Here is a 20,619-nt window from a genome sequence, read left to right on the forward strand (position 1 = left end):
GCCCTGGGCCCTGGGCCACATGTTTCTGTATGCCCAGGGAGTGATTCTAGGCCACTGTAACTCTGCAGGATGTGGCTTAGGCCTGTTCCCCACCCTCAGTGTCCCTTTTCTCTTTCTGAGGCAGGCTCCTGCATTCTCCCAAGTGAAGGTTTTGGTTTTCCTTTTTGTAGACCTGGGTCTCAGGCATCTCCACCCAGGTCACCTGGGAGATCACCTCTCTCTGGGTGGGTTGGGTGTATCTCATTTAGAACCCTCTGGAATTCAGTCTTGATTTGGTCTGGTCTTAGCCATGTTTCTCATCCCCTGTCAACACTTCCTACTTGGAGAGAGGACCAGGGCTGTCTCCCAGAGTGATAGGTTTTTGCATCACGTCATATAGCCTGATGGCCTGGCACCTCATTTCTTAATGAACATTCAGAGCTTTGATGTTAATTTGACTTGCTCTTTGTATTTCTAACAGCTTAGTTTTTCTTGAAGTGAGAAGGTGATGTGAGTGAAACCAGGCTCTCCTGCACTTCACCTCTGCTTTGGAAGAATCCACAGAGGCCCACAGCATACAGATCGAGTTCCCAAGACTCAGGGACCGTGTTGGATTCGTCATCCCTTCAGAGAGTGGGGAAGGGAAGGCACATGTGGAGATAGTGCAGGGTGGCTGAGGATGGGCGGCGCCAGCTCCGGGGTTTCAAATCCATACAAGGCTGTGGTGGGAAGAGTGCCCCTTCACTGTGGCACTCAAAATTGAAGTCCTGATTGCTTCAGTTAGCAGTGCTTCCTGTGTGCCCAAATGCTGAGGGAATGAGCCCTGTGGGCACCTCCGAGACAAGCCTTCTAGGCAGAATTCCAGGAAGTGGGCTGGAAGAGGGATGAGAACATGGCGATGCCTTGAGAGAAGAGCAATGAGTAAATGGTGTGGCAGGTAAGCACTGAAATGTTAATTATCCGTAACCAACTTGACCCCCTGACTATCTCATCTCTTTCATGGCTCTACTGAGATGTCACCTCCGTGAGGCCTTCCCTGACCACCGTTTTAAGACATTGCAACCTGCTTCATGTTCTCTCCCTCCTCCCTACTTTATTTTCTTCATGTAACTTGTCACCAACTACCAAGGTCTATGTGCAGTCTATCTGCAACATCACCTACAATATATATGCAACATCAGTCTATCTGAGTACATATGCAACATATAGTCTATCTGCAACATAAAATGTATTCAGTATATTTGTAATATTTGGTCTATATGCAATGGTATATATGCTACATCAGTCTATAAACAATAAATATGCAATATATAGTCTGTATGCAGTCTATGTGCAATATATATGCAACATAGAGTCTGTACGCATGTATATATGCTCAGCTCTGTGGCTTGCTTACCTGTTTTGCTCACTGCTCTTTTCCTGGTACCTGACAGAGTGCCAGGCATATAGTAGTGAGTATCCAAATTAATGGATTTGTTTGAGTAATCCACTTAACCATTCTGAGTCCCCTTCCTATCTGGAAGATGAAGAACAGTACCTTGTCATGGAGTTGTGAGGGTTAAATAGGAAGATTCCCCATAGAGTCCAGGACAGTGCCTGGCATTGAAAAAGCCCTCAGGGAATAAGTGCCATTCCTACATTATAATAATAGGGATGGAGAGAGGGACTGAGCCTAAAGGGAGCTTTACAGAGGAGGGGTCATGGGAACAAAGCTCACACATTGTTGACTGGGGAAACTGCTTATAGTTTCCAAAAACCCCAGGAATCCAATTTTCCTGGAATGTCGGGCAAAAAGGCAGGAAGCAGTAGATGGAGGGGGAAGGGAGGCTGGCAGAGGCCTCATCTAGAAGGACCTTTATTGACCTACTACGTTTGTCGTGAAGCAAATGAGAATTCAGGAGAAATTTTTAATTTAGGAGAAAGATGAGATCCAGTTTGTGCCTTAGCACGGTCACCATGGCAACGATGTAGCATCAGCGAGCCTGGGTTAGGAGCTTGTTGCAGGAATCTGGGTGCAGTCTGTGGAACACTGATCTAAAACAGTGTTGGGTGGAGGGGGGCCGGGGGGGGGGGGCTTTTGGAGGGGGGTGATGTGCTCAGGTCCCAGAGGCAGGCTGCTAGGTTTGAATGACTCCCTAGCTGGACAGCTTTTGGCAGATTATTTAACTTCTCTGTGCCTCAAATTCTTCACCTGTAAAATGGGGCTGATAGTACCTACATGATCATTGGGAGGCTTAACTGGGATGACTGGTTTATTTACATTTAATGCATTACATTAATTATAAGTGGATTTTATTTTATCTACTATCTTACTATTCTTTTGATGTTTGTCCCACCTGTTTTATATCTTTTTCTCTTCTTCCTTGCCTTTTAGATCAGTCAAGTATTTTTTAATTTCCAGTTTTTCGCCTCTGCTCTTATTCATCCTTTTACTCTTTCTTTTTTTAGTGGTTATCCTTGTGATATCAGCATGCATTCCTGATTTATAAGAGTCTGAGAAAGCTTTGTAATTTTCACCCTTCAGAGTCTTAGAACACTTTGATTCCATTTTAGCCTTTCTACCATTTTTTATTGGTGACTGTGCATTCCAATTCCATGTGTATTTAACATAAATAGATATATAACTCCCGTAACTAACGTCGCTACTAACGTAAAAGCCAGTGTTCATTTAGATGTACCAGCACGCTCACTTTCCATTGCTGGTTGTCACCTCCTGCATTTCAGTGTGTTTCCTGTAATCATTTTCGTTCTGCTTGAAGAATTCATTTTAGTTTCTTTCTCCCCCCACCCCCCAAACCTGTGCTAATGATGCACTCTCTTATTTTCTGTTTGATTGGCAATGTCTTTATTTTGCCTCTACTTTTTGGAAGGTATTTTCACTGGGAATAGAATTCTAGGTTGGCAGTTCTTTCCTTTTCATTCTGTGGTATTCTGCTGTTATTATTTCTGTTGATAGATTAGTTATTAATGTCATGGTTGTTCCTTTGAAGGTGTGTTGTTTGTTTTTCTCCTAAATGCTTTGAAGATGCTTCTCTTTGTTTTTCATTAGTTTCATTTTAAAATTTGTTTTTATACTGTACTTTGTGAATCAGACTTGGAAACTTTTTAGCCATTATCTCTTTAAATGTTGCTTTGGATCCCTCTTCCCATCCCATCCTAGGACCCAGTCAATGGCATTACCATCCACCCCAGCTGCTCAGTCCAGACCAGTGATCCATCCTTGACTCTGGTCTTTCTCTCAGCCCCCCATCCTTACATCAGCTCCACTCACAAGCCCTGTCCTGATCCACTTCCACAATTATGTCCTAAATCTGTCTGCTTCTCCAACCCCATTTTATATCATTCTTTCTTCACTTCCAGGCACAGACCCTGTCTTGAACACAGGGTCTTGGCACACCTGCCATTTCCTCTTAGGAATGCTCTTCCTTCAGACATTCATACAAGTCCTTTTTTCTCCTAGTGGAGCTCAGGAAGTCCTCCTTGGACCCCTGTATCCAGTGTTGCCCTCTTTATCTCATTACCCTATTTGTTTTTCACAGGCTCCGTTATTTCAACTTTACACATATATAGACTGAGGCTCAGAGGGAATAAATAGATCACACAGGTAATGAGTGGTAGATCTTGGAGGTGAATTGGGCCTATTAAAGCTTGCGTTCTTTTTTTTCACGTTATTACTCCCAATACGTTACATGATAGTAAGGGAATTGAATAATCAACATACAGAACCGCATTTAGCAATACAGTTACTAGAGGGAGAATCCTTTCTAGATTGTATAAAGTCCTTTTCTTTGTAATCTCTGAGTAATTTTTATTACATAAATTCAGGAAGTGAGGAAGTTTTGCTTTTTGGTAACAGAATTTAAGGGAACCTCCTTGGCTCAATTTTTTCTTTTTTTTTTTTTGAAGCCATAAAGTAATCATTTTAGACTTAGAGAAAAGTTGCAAAAAAAAGTTCAAAGAATTCCTATATACTCTTCACCTACTGTTAGCATAATGTGTAACCATGTACAGTGTTCTAAACCAGAGATTAACATTAGTATAATACAATTAACTGAATTACAGACTTTATCTGGGTTTCACCAGTTTTTCCACTTCTGTCCAGTCTCAGGTCCCACAGTGGTCTTAATTGTCATGTCTCCTTGGTTCCTCTGATCTGTGACAGCTCTTAGTCTTTTATGACCTTGACAATTTTGAAGAGAACTGGCCAGTTATGTAGAATGTCCCTGCATTTGGATTTCTATTGTGCATAGTCACAATTAGATTGAGACTTTGCGGGGCTTTTTTGGCAAGAATGTCACAAAAGAAATATGCCCTTCTCAGTGCATCGTAGGGAGTACTTGATATTGCTGAGTCATTACCGGCGATATCAGAACTTTGGTCACTTGGTCAAGGTGATGTTTTCAGGTTTCTCCACTGTAAAATTACTAATTTTCCCTGTGTACTTAACAAATGTCTTGGGAGAGATACTAGTAAACCAGGCAACTATCTCCTTAGACTTTGGCCAACTCTCCAAACTTTAGCATCTGTCAGTGGATCTTGCCTGCGACAATTTTTATTATTGTGGTGTTCTAATGGCAAAAGAAAGGCATTTTAAAAACCCAATTTCATAAGAAGTCCCTAAGCAGGGCAGGTACAGGGGGTTGGATCAACACCTCATTGGTGTCATAAAGGACCAAGGTTCTTGTGCCGTCTGCCATTCTCAGCGTGGTGGCCTTCATCCCCAGATCTGGCCTTTAATAAGCATAAACTTGTCAAGCAGAGGCTTGACAACATCCAGTTAAAGAAGGTGGGACCTCTCTCTACCTAGGTCTCTTGACCAGTAAGAATGTTTCCCAGAGACCATTCCCAGGCCCCTCTAAAAATCCTTTCCTTCTGTTGACTAGGATCTTGGTTACCTGCCTATGACCAAGTTGCAGGAAAATTGAAGGAGGTGTCTGAGATTTCTCGCCAGTGTCTGGGAGGGTACACGGGTGGGCTCTGGCAGAGAAGAGGCCTGGGGGAGTGAGTGTGGGGAGGCAGGCCAGCCCCAGAGGCAATGCCTTGCAACAGAATCTTTGGAAATCTCAGTAAATATTTGTGGAATGAATGAGGTTCTTTGTCTCTTGCCTGGAGACATAATCAGCCATTACCTGGAGGCATTAGAGCTCTCGCCTGTGGAATCAGAGAGTGACTTAGAGAGTGAATCAGGGCGACAGTGAGGATATCTTGGCAGGATGGCAGAATGACAAATGCGGGTCCCTGTTTGGGGAATTCCCAGCTTTGCAACATCCTTAGCTTTCTTGTGCCTTGGTCTCCAGCAGGATGACGCATCTCTGGCCCTGTTCCCTCTCAAAAGCCTGGAGAGACCTTACAGATGCACTTTTGAGGGAGGACAGAGAAACCTGTCTGCTGTTCCACCTCCCTCTACTCAAAAGGCTCTCCGGAGGCAAAGGGACACTGAAAGGAGGTCCCTGCCCCTAACACTCAGGCGTCTGGCTCTGGGGGCCTTGGGCGCAGCCTGGTAGCTTGTTTGGTAAATAATGACATTGTTATAAATATTTAATAAGTCAAGGGACTGCAGCACATGCAAAATTGATGAGGTCCCTGTGTGGGAAATGGGGGCTTTTCTCTGTGCGTGTGCTCTGGAGGACGCAGTTAGAGGCTGACGTCTGCTCAGGCTGACACCTGTATTTGTGGTAGGGCTGATGAATGGCCGGAGAAATATCCGCCATGTTCAGGAAGCATCGATCCATCATGCTGGAGTTTCGGCTGAGGGAGGAATTCACGGCCATCAATATTCTCCGTGTTTATTAAGCACCGCATGCTGCGGGAGGCAGTGAGTCCTGCACCGGTCCTGGGAGCAGCGCCTCCAGAAAGGGCACGGTGGCTCCTTGATGAATGACTTTAATAAGAAGCAGCTTGGAAGCACCTTCAAGTAAGAAACTAATAACAATAATTAGATGTTTCTTAATCATTTATTTATTTTATAATTTATGCCCTGCCTGCTTCTGGAAAAGGAATGGAAGTGGCTTGCAATTAAAACACATCTACCCAGGATGGTTCAAATGAAGATAAACACGAGATCAGAAACTGTATTGAGGGAGTGGATTTTTCTTAATCAACTTTCCTGCTACCCACCGAGAATATTGTATTCCCTCTCCTCAGCAGTCACCTTTTGCTCCACGGAGCCACGGGATGTAGCAAATGTAAAGCAGCGGCTGGAGGTGTCCTGGGGACAGGAGGATGAGGCGGGAGCACGATGTGACCCGTAGTCTCGGCATCTCGGCACTGGGCTCCCAGCCACATTTGCATTTCATTTATCATCGCTCCAAACAAATCTGTGTCTCTGGCAGGGTGGCATGAAAAATTAATGCCCCTGTGTCAGGCAGAGCTTGTCAGAGTGACAGTGCAGAAAGGAAATAACAAAGGGGCGACATGTGTGGCACTTTCTACTTAACAACCACTCTCATGTTCCCTGAACGCCTTCTCCTAAGCCTGTGGGGTCGGGCTAATGGGGCTTCAGCAGCCAGAGCCTCCCTGCGAGCTGAGGACAGAAAGCCAGTCTCTACGCAGTAGCTCAGGCCATGTGTCTGGCATGTGCTGTCTCCTTCTCACCCCCATGCGAGCAGAAGTAGCTGTGGTCAGAGCTGGGTGACCAGTTTCCCAGTCTTTGCTGAGCCCCCCTGGGCTCACGGAAGCAGAAAGAAGGCAGCCCCCCAGAGGATTCTCAGAAAGCAGGCTAGGGCAGAGATATGTTAGACAGGCTCCAGAGTGGGATTACGTGGGGGACAGGTGTGCAAGAGGACAGGGAGGGGAGGTTCGAATGTGTGATGCCTCCGAACCTGCGTGAGAGAGATAGATGTTTTCCTGCATGTGTAGATGCTCCACAGATGTTGGCCCACTCCGAATCTCACGCTGGCTTCTTTCTGACCTATGGTCATAGTGGTGGGAAGAGCCACCTCCTTCCTGCAGTAGGGATGGTTTAATGGAGCAGTTTTGAAATCATGGATTCTGGAGCCAGACTGCCTGGGTTCAAGTCCCAGCTTTACCGCTTCCTAAAACTTTGAGGCCTTGAGTACATTTTCAAACATTTTTTGTGTCTCGGTGTCACATATATACCTAGAAAGAAGTCTGGTGCTTGGTGTTAATTGGGTTAGTGATGATTATTTCCCTGACCTTCATCCAAGGTGAGTGGTCAGGGAAGGGCATGGAACTCCCTGACCTAGCCTTGAGCCACATCAGAAAGGTCATGTGGCTGGAGCTGTGGGAGCGAGCATTAGGAGCTTGTTGATTTGTTGAATGGCCTTGGGAAAATGTACATCCTCTTCTGTCTAGTTGACCCACCAAAAAAAAAAAAAAAAAAAAAAAAAAAAAAAGAAATCCCTCTCACCTTACTTCCCCACCAAGCATGAGTATAAATGTGATTTTAGGGTTATTAGATGAAGCACTCTGACCCCAGCTGGGGGTGAGCACGGCACTGTCTTCTTACAAAGGAGAAAGGAATGAAGCTTTCCTGCCCTCTGTGGAAATTTAGTAATAATCTTCAAGCACTGGATCTCTTTCCTCATTGCACATTAGAATCCCCTAGGGAGTTTTTAAAAAAGCATTCCTAAAGTCTGAAAGCCTCACGTAGAGATTCTGATTGATCTGAAGTGAAGCCTGGGTAGCAGTGTGTTTTTGTGGCTCCCTACAACACATTTACCTGTTGAACTAGTGAGGAGGTGATGAGTGAGTCCAGAGAATCTGCAGGAGGAAGGTGTGTGCACCTCTGCCCTAAGGGCTATGACATGGTTTTGTACAGGATGACAGATAAGGCAAAAATTGTGAAGGTGGTTCCAAAATGTCTGGAGTTTGGACAGACTCTGAGGTAGATCATTCACTGTTGGTTTGGGGCTAGCTGGGCCGTCAGGTCTCCTGCTCTAGCCCGTGAAATAGAAACTTGTGCCAACACTTAGGCAAGTGTTAGGAGGCATTGAGAAGTGAGTTTATTTCCCTGAGTTAATGTACATGTTCTCTGCAAGACAAACTGGCAATTGTCCTTGGTTCTATTCTTGACCCTGCGAGAGGCCACATTTCCCAGCCTGCCTGTAGATAGGTGTGGTCCTCTGACTAAATTCTGGCCAGGAGGGTGTAAGAGGACGGGATACATGCAACTTTTGGATCACATCTTTTAAAAGGAAGCAAGTTGACCTCCTGCTCCTCTCTTTCCCCTTCCTGTCGGCTGGGAAATGGTGGCTCCTGCAGCAGAACCGAAGCCACACGTGAGGGAGGGCAGTGCCGTCCAGCGGCTCTGGACTACGGTGTGAGAGAGAAGAAAAGCCTGTTATTTTATTGAGGTCACCTCATTGTTAAGTGTTTGTTTCAGTGGCATAGCCTCCACTCTAACTAGCGTATGATTCCTTTGGCATCAACTTTGGCACACACCAGAATTCTAGGAAGAGGAAGGGGAAGAGTAGAAAGAGGAGGGGAGAAGAAGGAAAGAGTGGGAGGATCTTCCCATGTCTTTGCCACCTCGGTGATCTGTGTTCGTCTCCTCTCGAGTACCACAAAAGTCTTCCTTGTGGCCAAGTCCGTCCTCTCCAGCATCACCACCAAACGCTTCTTTAGTTCCACACACCTCTGATTGACAGCATGTATCACAGTTGTGATTTTCACACACCCCTTTGGCTCCTGTTTCACCCTCAGGTTGGCTCTCAGCTGCCTCAGGTTCTCGGGTCATTGTCCAAATCCTGCCAGGGCCAGGGGATGTTATTCCTTGACCCCCTTGTCTCCCTGCCGTTAGGAAGCAATGATCTGAGGTCAGACTCTGTGCCCTGTTTCTTGGATCAAAATATGGCCCTGATGGAGGCTTTCATTTTCTCTGTAGATTCCATTTGGTGACCTAGCCTTTGAAGATTTGTTCATTCATTCAACACATATTTATTCAATACCTACTGTGCGTCGGCCACAGTGTGCCAGTCACTGGGACAGAGTGTTGAGCAAACCCAATGTGCTCTTTGCTTCCATGCAGCTTGCAGTCAAGTGGGAAGAAAGCATTAACTGAATAACTTCATTGGATTCGCATTATTCATAGAGAAACATTTGTATTTTTCTACTTTGCTCAGGTCTATCAGAAGAATGAGAGCAATATTACCCATGAGAGGCTTTTTTCCCCCTGGAAATGAAGAGAAATCTAGTGTCCTTTTGGTTTTTGTGATTTAGACTTTTCCTCTCATAAGGCAAGCAAAGGAATAAGCTGGAGAAAAGGATTTTTACAGAACAGATAACAATTGAAAGCTGTGTGTCTGACTCTTTCTCTCTTCCAGTATCTTTCTGAAGTGTCCTGGCTTAAACCAAAGGGAAAGCTCTATACCACTCCTACAAATAAAAGCATCGTCCCTTCACACTTGAGACATCAAGACAGCGAGAGAGGAGAGCTCAGTGTGGGGGTAGGGTTGTACCCCCCAAAACCCGTGACCTTGAGAAGGTATTGCCAAAAGCGATGGAAGGATTCCCCCACTTCCAACCTCCCTAAACCCCATAACATCTGTGGAATCAGTGAGAGGATAGAGAAAAGGGCCAGGGAATACAGGATGATCCAAGGGACAAGTCCTGAGATCTAGGAGGGTGTGTGTGGGTGGGTCCTTCAGTGCTGCCTGGAGTCTGCATTCACAACCTGTAGGGGTGGAGGGGGGCCCTTGTTGTGTGTGATCAGTACCTGCCAGGTAGCCCCGTGGGGAAGGGGTTATTGTGGAGGCGAGGGGAATAACTAAATGCATAAATAAGAGAAGGAACTTTCAGTCATTTATGAAAGAAGGCTTTTCACAGACTGAATATGATAATATGCCATAAACCAAGGGGAGCGTTTACCTCAACTTTCTGCAACTGAGGTCAGTGAGAAAATCTAATGATCAAACAAGGTAGAATTTTACTTCTCCTTTTGATCTCACAGTCCATCAACATGAGGAGTTATGAAGCTCACTTTCAGCTCCTGGCATTGAAGTACGTACCTTCACCTATTTCTGAGAAAAGTCTCTGGACACGTGCAGGAATTCCTCAGAGTGCAAGAGGGGGAGTATCCTCAGGACTCAGAGCAGGGACCACACGGTGAAGCCCTGGGCTGCTGTGAGATTCTGGGGGAGGGATAATGGAAACACAAGCAGGGTCCTATGGAAAGGTATCATCAGAGAGGCAAAAGGAATTTTGGAGATAGAAAGCATGGTTTTAAAAAATGGGATAGCATCATCAGATGAATAAATTAAAAGGCTTTATCAACAGATTCCTCTAGAATTTGGTTAAAAAGGACAAAAATCATAAAATCCAAGATATGAAACTAGATCAAATTATTCAATACTTATGTAAAAGGAGTTCCAGAAATACATAATGAAGTAGATGGGGGGGAAGAAATAATCAAAGAAAAGAAGAAAATTTGCTTGACCTGAATACTTAAATTTTCATATCAAAAAGACTTCCTGATTTATGCTTAGGATTAATTGGGGGAAAAAAAAGTTCTGCACTTGGAGATGTTTTGTGGATTTTTATAAATTCTATGTATAAAAAGATATTAAAACTCGGGGAAAAGAAGAGCAAACTAAACCGAAAGCAAGCAGAAGGAAATAATAAAGGTTACAGCAGAAATTAGTAAAACGGAGACTAGAGAAATAATGGAGAAAAATCAACAAAACCAAAAGTTGGTATTTTGAATGAGTCAACAAAACTAGCAAATCTTTAGTTAGACTAATCAAGAAAAAAAGATTCAAATTACTAAAATCAAGAATGAAAAAGAGGACATTGTGATGTTATGATTGATTATAAGAAATATGTATTTGGTCTTCATCAGGTTCCTGGCACAGAGCTCCCAAAACCTTTGGAATTTCCTGATGTGAAAGGAGTGTCTTTTGTTATTCATGAGAAGCCCCTTCAACCACACCTGAGTTTACTTTAATGAAGTGATTTTGGGAAAGCCCCTGAGGAAGGAGTGGGTTGTTGGTTGCTAGGGGAACCACCTATGCTTAGAGATTTGGAAATTTCAGCCGCACCTCCAACTTTCAGAGACCAGAGAGGGTTGAGTTAATTACCAATGGCCAATGCTTAATCAATCATGCCTACTTAATGAAGCCTCCATAAAAATCCTTATTAAAGTACAGTGGTTGGGGGGGCCTGGGTGGCTCAGTCAGTTAAGTGTCTTACTTCAGCTCAGGTCATGATCTCGCGGTTCATGGGTTGGAGCCCTGTGTCGGGCTTTGTGCTGACAGCTCGGAGCCTGGAATCTGCTTCAGATTCTGTGTCTCCCTCTCCTTCGCCCCTCTCCTGCTCATGCTCTCTCTCTCTCTCAAAAATAAACATTCAAAAAAATTTTTTAAATAATAAAGTACGGTGCTTGGAGAGCTTTCCAAGCTGGTTGGTGAAGACAGAGGTGCTGGGAGGATGATGTGCTTGGAGAGGGCATGAAAGCTCCTTGCCTCTTCCTACATAGCTTTGCCCAATCCATCTCTGCCCATTGGCTGTTCCTGAGTTGTATCCTTTGGTAATAAACTGGTTATCTAGTAAATAAACTGTTTGCTGAATTCTGTGAGCCACTCTAGCAAATTATCAGACCTTCGGAGGGGGTTATGGGAACCTCTGATTTATAGTCAGTTGGCCAGAAGAACAGGTAACAAAATGGTCGTGCATTTGGTATCTGAAGTAGAGGCGAGGGACAGCCTTAACCTCTGCAGCCTGTACTAACAACACCAGGTAGACAGTGTCAGAGCTGTGAAATTATAGGGCATCCCACTGGTATGCACAGAGAACTAGAGGATTACTTGGTGTGGGGAAAACTCTCCCTCATTTGGGTGTTACATGTGAAGTATCGAGAATAGTAGTAAAAGGTTTGGGAAGAGAAACTGAGTTTTTTCCTTCTTACAATATTGCTACCAACCTTACAGAAATAAAAAAGATTATGAGGGAATCCTATGAACACTGTAGCCAATGAATTAGACAACTTAGGCAAAATGGACAAATTCCTAGAAAGATAGAATGTACCAAAACTGACTCAAGAAACAGTAAAACATCTGAATAGACTCTGAACAAGTAAAGAGATTGAGTTAGTAAAATTTTAAAAATTATCCACAAAGAAAAGCCCAGGCCTAGATGTCATTGGTTAATTCTACCAAACGTTTAAAGAAGAATTAATACCAGCCCTTTCCAAAAAGCAAAGGAGGAGGGAACACTTTGCAATTCATCCAATGAGGCTAATATTACCCTGATAGTCAAACAAATTAAAGACATCACAAGAAAAGGAAACTAGGGACTAGTGCCTCATGAATACGGATGCAAAAATCCTCAACAAAAACTAGTATATAAAGGATTACACACTGTGGCCAAGTGGGATTTATCCAAGCAATGCAAGGTTGGTTGAATATTCCAAAGTGAATTAATTTAATATACTATATGAATGAAGGACAAAAGCCACATGATCATTTCAATAGATGCTAACATCTCTGCATTATAAAAATACTCAACAAACTAGAAATAGAAGTGTATTTCCTCAATCTCATAGAAAAAGGACATCTATGAAAACTCCACAGCTAACATTATACTTACTGGTGAAAGTGTTTTCTCCCTTTCATCCTTTTCAAGAAGGATGTCTACTCTCCCCACTTCTATTCAACATTGTACTGAAGGTTCTAGCCAGGGCAGTCAGGCTAGAAAATGGAATAAAACACATCCAGATTGGAAGGAAGAAGTCAAATTATCTCTAATTGCAGATGGCATGGTCTTGTCTGTAGAAATCCTAAAGAATCCACTAAATCCACTAAAAGATGATTAGAACTAATAAATGAGTTCCGTGAGGTTGCAGCATACAAGATCAATATCCAAAAATCAATTGCATTTTTATACACTAGTAATGAACAAACTGGAAATGAAATTAAGAAAACAATTCTGGGCCACCTGGGTGGCTTAGTTGGTTAAGCATCCGACTTGATTTCAGCTCAGGTCATGATCTCATGGTTCTTGAGTTCGAGCCCTGCGTTGGGCTCTGCACAGACAATGCTAAGCCTGCTTGGGATTCTCTCTCTCTGCATTCCCCCCACTCATGCAGTCTCACTCTCAAAATAAATTAATAAACCTAACCCCTCCCCCAAAAAAACAATTGCATTTGCAACAGCATCAAAAAATAAAATACTAATTACATTTAACTAAAAAAGAGATTCAAAACTTGTACACTAAAACTATAAAACATTATTGAAAGAAATTAAACAAGATTTAAATAAACAGACTCATGGATTGGAAGACAATGTTGTTAAGATGGCAGCACTTCTCCCATTGATCTACAGATTCAATGAAATCTTTATCAAAACCACAGCTGGCTTCTTTGCAGAAACTGACAGGCTGATGCTAAAATTCATATGGGAATTTATGGAACCCAAAATAGCCAAAGCAAATCTTTAAAGAGAAGGACAAAGTTGGAGAACTCACCCTTCCTGACTTAAAAACTTATTAGAAAGCTACAGTAATCGAGATAGTGTAGTATTAGTGTAAGGAAAGACATATTGATTAATGGGATAGAATTGAAAATCTAGAAATGTACCATCGTATTTATAGCCAATTGATTTCAACAAAGGCATCAAGACAACCCAATGGGAGAAAGAACAGTCTTTTCAAGAGTGTGGGGACGACTGGATATTGCATGCAAAAGAATGAAGTTGAACTTCTACCTCACACCATATGTCAAAATTAACTCAGAATGGATCAAAGACCTAAATGTTAAGTGCTAAAACTATTAAATTCTTAGAAGAAAACGTAGATGTAAATCTTTGTGGCCTTGACACCAAAAACACAGCAGAAGGAAAAAAACAGGTAATTGACATTATCAAAATTTAAAAATTTTGTGCTTTGGGGTGCCTGGCTGGCTCAGTTAAGCATTTCTTGATTTCAGTTCAGGTCATGATCCCACAGTTCGTGAGATCAAGCCCCACGTCAGGCTCTATGCTGACAGCATGGAGCCTGCTTGGGATTCTCTCCCTCTGTCTCTGCTCCTGCCCCCATTCATGTACTCTCTCTCTCTCTCTCAAAATAAGTAAACATTAAAAAATGCTTGTGCTTTAAAGGACATAGTTGAAAAGTGAAAAGACAACCCATAGAATGGGAGCTAATTTTTGCAAATCATATTTCTGACAAGAAACTTGTACTAATATAGCTACAGAACTCTTACAACTCAAAAATGCAAAAACAAATAACTCAATTTAAGAATGGGCAAAAGGGATGCCTGGGTGGCTCAGTCAGTTAAACGTCCAACTTTGGCTCAGGTCGTGATTTCACGGTTTGTGGGCTCAAGCCCCACATCTGTCTCTGTGCTAACAGCTCAAAGCCTGGACCCTGCTTTAGCTTCTGTGTCTCTCTCTATCTCTGCCCCCCCCCCTCTCTCTCTCTCTCTCGCTCGCTCTGACTCTCTCAAAAATAAATAAAACATTTTTTAAAAAATTTAAAAAGTGGGCAAAAAACTCAGTCTAAGAAGATACACCCATGGCCAATAAACATGTGAAAAGATGTCAACATTGTTAGTCATCAGGGAAATGCAAATCCAACCCTCAACAGGATACCACTTTACACTTACTAGAATGGCTAAAGTAAAAAAGACAGATGATAACAAGCATTGGAGAGGATAGGAGAAATAGGAATGTGATACACTGTTGGTAGAAATGTAAAAGGGTGCAGCCACTTTGGAAAACAGCCTGGAAGTTCCTCAAAAAGTTAAACAGCCAGTAATTTCACTCACAAGTATATACCCCCAAAGAATCAAAAACAGGTGTTCAAACAAAAACTTGTACATGAATATTTGTAGCAGCATTATTCATCATATAAAAAAAGGAAAAAAATGCAATGTCCAGTGAATGGATGAAGAAATGTGGTATACTCATACAATGGATAACTGGGAGTAAAAGAAATGAAGTACTGATGTGTGCTACAACATGGATGAACTGTGAGAACATGCTAAGTGGAAGAAGCTAATCTTGAAAGGCCACCTAATGTATGTATCATTCCATGTATATGAAATGTCCAGAAGAGGTAAATCCATGGAAACAGAAAATAGATTAGTGGTTGCCTAGGGCTGTGGGCAGAAGTGGGATGGAGGAGGGGCAAGCGGGGTTGGGGGAGGTGGGGAGGAAATAAGGAGTTCTCCTGAGAGGGTATAGAGTTTCTTGTTGGAGTGATGCAAATATCCTAAAATAGATTGTGGTGATAGTTGCTCAACTCTGCAAATATACTAAAAACTATGTACATTTTAAATTGGTAAATTATATGGTATGTGAATTATAGTTTCAATAAAGCTGTTATAAAAATAACAGTGGTGAATCACTGATACCAGTGAAAATTAGAGTTGGCTAAGTAATTGTTAGTGTGGTTGTTGCACCTATAACAATTGAGAAAACTATGTGTTGGGAAAAAATAGATTCTTTGTGCAACGATTATCAACATTTTGACAATCTTACTTTGTCTCCTAGCACATATTTGAACACCTTTGATCATCTGGGACCGTATAAATTCTTTTACATATTTAGAATACATATTTAGCATTCTTTTCAGCTGTCCACAGATGAGTAGGAAAAACGCACTCTTCTTGTGACTTTCTCCTTTACTCTCACACAACTACCACACTCACAACACTTCTAACACCAGATGTGTTGTGTTCCCCTCCCGCCCCCTGGTACCAAGCAATTCTCCATGATACCAGCTGGGTATCTTACAATTCAATTCAATTCTGACCCTAACAGGAGTAGCACAGAACCCATAGGTTAAGGGCCCAGTCCCACGAGACTGCCCCCCACTTCAGATGCCATTTACAAGTGGTAGGTCCTCAGATTACCCACAATTCCTGTTGACTTGGTTGCTAGTCAGAGGTTCCCATGACCACCACCACCCCCATTTTGAATTCAGTTACTTGCTAGAACAGCTCATAGGACTAAGAGAAACACTTATTTACATTTACAAAGATTATGTGTGATAGAGCATACAGATGACTATCCAGATGAAGAGATACATAGGGCAAGTTCTGGGAGGGTTCACCAACCCTGTTCACCAACATGGAAGTTCTCCAAACCCTGTGCTATTGGATTTTTATGGAGACTTCATCACGTTGGCATGAACAACTATTGACTCGTTTTCATCCCTCTTTCCTCTGTGGAGAATGGTCGGAGGGGCAAGGCACAGAGAGAGGTGGTAGGGCTGAAAATCCCAAGCTTCTAATCACGGTCTTTCTAGTAACCAGCCCCTATCCAGGGGCCACCCATTAGCCCATCCAGAGTTTTCTCATTAGAACAAAAGGCACTGCTATCACCCAGGAAATTCCAGGGAATTTAGGAACTGTGTCAGGAACTGGGATCAAATATCAAATATTGGAACAAAAGAAGCTCTTAGTGCTCTGATCAGTTAGGAAATTACAAGGCTTTTGGGAGTTCTGTGCAGGAACTGGGGGCAGAGACCAATGAACGTATTTTCTATAATTTCATAACAATACTTTTTTTTTTAATTAAAAAAAATTTTTTTTCAACGTTTTTTATTTATTTTGGGACAGAGAGAGACAGAGCATGAACGGGGGAGGGGCAGAGAGAGAGGGAGACACAGAATCGGAAACAGGCTCCAGGCTCCGAGCCATCAGCCCAGAGCCTGACGCGGGGCTTGAACTCACGGACCGCGAGATTGTGACCTGGCTGAATTCGGACGCTTAACCGACTGCACCACCCAGGCACCCCACATAACAATACTTCTAATGGATTATTACTCACTGAAGATGGGAATTGTCTTGTTTACATGCTGAATTCTTTTATGACTCAGAAATGCTTTCAGATGCAAGTAACAAGAAACCCAACCACATTGGTTTATACAAACACGAGGCTACTTTTTTCTTCATATGAGAAATCTGTGAGTAGGCAGCTGCTGACATTGGTTCAGATGCTCAACAATGTCAAGGCAAATGTTTCTGGCATTCTCTTGGCCTTTCTCAACATTAGCACTCAAGACAGGAAGAAGGAGGAAGAAGACCAGGCAGCACCAACATCAGAAAAACAAAAGCTTAAAAAAGAAAAAAAAAAAAAAAAAAAAAGCTTTCCTAGGAACCTCACCAACTTCCACTTACATCTGGGTCACATGGCCTCCTCTGGCTGGAAAGTGGATGATAAAAGGAGGGTCAAGGATGAGAAGGAGAGGCAGGACATCAACTGACAATATCTGCTAGGATTCCAAAGTCTACGACAAATTTTGGTATATAGTAGGAGGTGTCTCCACAGTCCTTTATAAGTATCTGTTGAATGCATATGATAGAATGTTTATTCACAAATACTCAGTCCTCCTCCCTTGGGAGGTTAAGACATCCATGCTCTGTGGAACCTTGGCATCTAAACTTCCTTCAGCCAATGAAATGAACACAGAAGTGCCTTTAAGAGCCAGGTTCTTTTCTTTGCCCCTGTGATCATGGAAGCAGGTGTCAAAGTGGAGCCTCTATCAGCTCCAGTCCTTAAATGGATATGATGAGAAGAACACCCAGCTTACCCATGTTAGTTAAGGCACTGAGAATATTTAGTTGTTATTGCAGCTTAACCTAACCCATCCTGACTGATACAATGTACGTACCCAGGCAAAGAAATCCACAACCAATCCCCCAATTAAAATTTTACAAACTATATTTCCTGATCACATTAATAGCAAGACTGTGCCTAAATGAAGATAAATGATAGCCATCTGGAAGTTAAACAAAATAAAAAATAGCTCCTCTGTCAAAGTGGAAATCAATACTGAAAAGACAGACTAGACATTTAAGATGATGAGACCACTGTATACAAATACATACAGGGATGGGACTAAAGTTATTCTTAGTAAAAATTCATAATCTAAAGCTGATACTGCTAAAATAAATATGCTTAAACGTTGGAAGATTGAGAATAATTGGATTAAGAATTCAAAATAAGCTAGAAAATGAACAGCAAAATAAAAAGTAGAAGAAATTAATAAAGATAAGAGCCTACATTAATCACAAAGCAAAAAGTCTGTGGAATTGATTAATCAAATCAAGGACCAGAACTTTGGAAGGATAAATCAAGTAGACAAGTCTCTGGGAAATAGGATTCCGCTCAAAGCAGGTAGAAAGAGATAGATACTCAATGTAAGGCGTGAGAAACAGACAATATAAATCGGTACACAATTTCTGGTGGGCGGATTGACACAACTGTCAAAATGTAAAATGTGCGTACCTTGAAAATTTGATGAATACGTAAGTGTTAGGTTGAACTGACTGAGGTTCTCAAATGTTGAAGTCTCATGGAAAAATACTACTTTTTTGTTAGAAGTTTGAAACCCCAGACTTGGCAAACAGGGGATAAATGGAACTCCCCTCTCCAAAAGCCTTTGGAGAGGGATGTGTCTCAGTCATTGACCTTGGCCCCATGATTCTATGAATCAGTCCTATACAAAGGACATGGTCCTAGGTAGCCAACTTCCCCTCTTCTCCTTCTGGAAAATTGTCCTGGATTGTTCTGGGCTCTAACAGCCAAAACCATCCCCAGGCTCCCAGAGCATCCCCAGACTCAAGGGGTGTTCACAGTGATGCCTCCTCCACTCACCGGACTGTCTTTATCTGATGCCTCCAGGGAAGCTCCTTGAGTCCACTTGTCCCTTCTCATGCTGTGAAGCAGGGCCTTTTTGAACTCAGGTTCACATCCCCTCCCCCTCCATCATGTTGCCCTAGACTTAAATCAGCACTTCTGGATGGAAGGCTGGGGGCTCATTCTGAGCTCTGGATCTCACTCTGCCTTTAGCATCGCCGTCTCCCATTGGAAGATTTCTTTATGCCCAGAATCCTAGAATGCAAAGTGCAGATACGTCCAGGCTTCTGGCCTAGAGTAGACTCTGGCCGTTGGGATTCGTGGCCAGAAATGAATGCCTGTTCATTCATTTATGCATGTTTACATTGATTTATGTACTCTAGTCACTCAAAAAAGTATGTATTTGCGCACCTAATTAGTGCTGGACATTTTTCTAGGCACTGACGATTCAGCAGTGAAAACAACAGAGGAAGATCCTTGCCCTCCTAGAGCTAAGATCCCAGTCAGGTGGATCAACAGTAAACAAAATCAGTAGGTGAAGTAAAGTGTGTGTCAGTAGTAAAGTCTATGGAGAAAAAGAAGACAGAGATGGAGGCCAGGGAGTATGTAAGGGGTAGAGGCCCCATTGAATGGTGACATTTGGATAAAAGTATGAGGGAGTGGACCCCGCAGGTTTCCAGGAGAGTTCTCTTCCAGTAGAGGGGATGGCAAGTGAAAAGCCCTAAAGAGGAAGCATGTGAAGAATATCTGAGGTAGGAGGTCAGTAGTGCTGGAGCTGAATAAGCAAAGGGTGAACGCTAAGAGGCGACGTTAGAGGGAACAGTGGGGTGGAGGCTGTGGTCAGAACCCTGGCTTTCTTCTAAGTGAGCTGGGAGCCACTGGAGGGTCCTCAGATGGAGAGGGACATGACAGACCTCTTGCTGCTGTGCTGGAAGCAGACTGTAGTGAAGCTGGGATAAACACAGGTCAGTCAAGAGGCTTCTGTAATGATCTGGTGACAGGGGAGGGTGGTGTGCACCCGGGGGATGGCACGGAGGTGACACCATAGGCAGTGAGAAGGGGGTGTGTGAAGAAAGGTAACTGGAGTGGCTTCAATACCAGCCTTTAACACCCAGAGCCTACACCCCCTCTAGGAATCCCAACAGGGTGACATGGTCTCTGGTAACTCCTCTTCAGCCGCCTTCCTCTCTGAGGACCTGCATGTGATCATGTCCAAAAGCTTGTTCCCCAGAACTCTGTGATTCTCCCTCCAGAGGGCTCTGTTCCTCGCTGTTGGATGAAAAATGAATAGGATGAGAACACCAAGTGAGCATGGGCTCATCTGAATTCTGCGTCAGCCCTCTTGCTCTCTTCAGTGACAGGAAGAAAACACCATGTAAGCTGCTCAGTGAAAAAACAATATTTAATTAGGGCTGAGAGAGTTAGACAAGTAAACAATTAAATGTTCTATTATGATCAGTCTTTAGCCATTTAAGCTTCAGTTCAATAAGGAATCATTATAAAGGTCTAATAGAAATGAAAATATAAGTAGGGTAGTTTTGTGTTACATTTCAACCATTGCCTCAGCCTTGCAGATCTAAAGTCGGTTTGACCATGGCAGAGAAAGGCTCCCAGCCACAAGGGGACTTACACAGACAGGAAGGAGGTGGAAGACAGGCATGTCTACCAACTGGCTGGGGTGGAAGCAGGAACCTTTCAGCCCAGAAGGTTTCATCCTGCACAACAGGAGCTTTTTCATTTTATTTTTAATGTCTGAGAAGCAACATGAGAATTCTGCCTGGGAGGCAAGAGAGGCAGCTTAAAAGAAGCTTCTGGATGTCTTGTGAGATGCTGGATTGTAGAATAAATATGTCTAATAAAATCCCCCTGGTTACCCAGCTTTGAGGATTTGGAAATAACATTAGACTGTTTCTTGAAGGAATTGCTTCACTGAAACTGGAAAAATACCTGCTCAGGACACCACAATCCCAGCAGAGGACTTTGGAATAAAGATACTATTCATCACTGAGGTCTGAGTCTTTGCAGCCAAGACACTGGCACATCCTTCTGAGGATATAGAGAGGCAAGCCCAGGTCACCTCTTCCTTGGATCCTCTCAATGT

Source organism: Prionailurus bengalensis, chromosome E3 (assembly GCF_016509475.1).
Source record: "Prionailurus bengalensis isolate Pbe53 chromosome E3, Fcat_Pben_1.1_paternal_pri, whole genome shotgun sequence".
Classification (NCBI taxonomy): Eukaryota; Metazoa; Chordata; class Mammalia; order Carnivora; family Felidae; genus Prionailurus; species Prionailurus bengalensis.